The sequence below is a fragment of the Corvus brachyrhynchos genome, unplaced genomic scaffold (genome assembly GCF_000691975.1).
Source record: "Corvus brachyrhynchos isolate BGI_N302 unplaced genomic scaffold, ASM69197v1 scaffold221, whole genome shotgun sequence".
NCBI classification, from domain to species: domain Eukaryota; kingdom Metazoa; phylum Chordata; class Aves; order Passeriformes; family Corvidae; genus Corvus; species Corvus brachyrhynchos.
In genome coordinates this window covers 4,099,889-4,100,992 of record NW_008236622.1, presented here as the reverse complement: position 1 = coordinate 4,100,992, position 1,104 = coordinate 4,099,889, and positions in this window count along the sequence as shown.

The window sequence follows — 1,104 nt, the reverse complement described above, 5'->3', positions numbered from 1 at the left end:
GGGCTGGGGCGCACGGCAGCCCCGCGGCCCTGAGCTGCTCCTGAGGAGGTTCCTTCGGCACGTAGGGGGAGCGCGCACGGGGAGTGGGAGCACCACCACCCCACGGACGTGTCGGAGGGGTGGTTAATTAAACAAGTGTGCGAGAATACTTGCGGAAAGGGAAGGGGCACGTGGCTGAGCAGTTCACTGTCATGACAGCCTTGAAGATGCGGGGATACTAATCCTGTCGTGAATATGTTTACAGATACTACTTTAACGTTAAGTTAAACCACCAGTATAGCTTTATGTGTATCAAGTTATGCTCGGCGATAGTTTGTAAGACAACTCTTTAAGCTCTCAGTCGATAAACTCTAGCCCAAATGGTTTGAGAGACTTGATCTAGTAGAAGGTGGTTCGGTTTTTTTCCTCTTACATCGATTATTTCCTACAAACTATATATATAAACCTTGGAAAGGGATTGGCTCTGATAACGTGGTTGCATTTTTTCCTGTTCCTCATTCCTGTATGGGCCTCCCCACTACTCCTCCTTTTTCCACCCATCCTCCCCAAAGATAATGTGTATGAAACTAAGAGTTGAGGTCAGTCAGTTGTGAATTTCAGTCACATATCCATAATTTGGGGGAAAGACCCTGCTGTCTTCAGTGCTACTTTCTCCTTAGCTATATCTGTTTGCTTTTATATGATTCTGTAGCATTGTGCTAATGGAATGGAGCAGATTTGAAGAGTAACCAAAGAAGTAATAAATAGTATCAAAGGATACAGATTGGTGTTTGTAAGGGTTTGAGTTCATAAAAGGCATTCAGGAGCCTGAACTAATTTCTGTCCCCTTACTACCTCAAACAGGCCTTCCAAGTAAGGTCCGGTGTTTAAGAACAAAGTTGGTAATTACACTGAAATGCAAAACAAAGCAAGTATGTTAGTTCTTTGCTGAATTTACATGGAATAAACTGCCTTTTATACTAATAGCTGATTAGACTTGGGGTTCTTCTACTTTGTGTAGACTTCTGAACAGACTTGACACAAATACAGAAAATACATATAAGTTGTGAAATTGAAAAGAGACTCTGGTTTTTCACACATACATGCCACACATACATAGCCAGC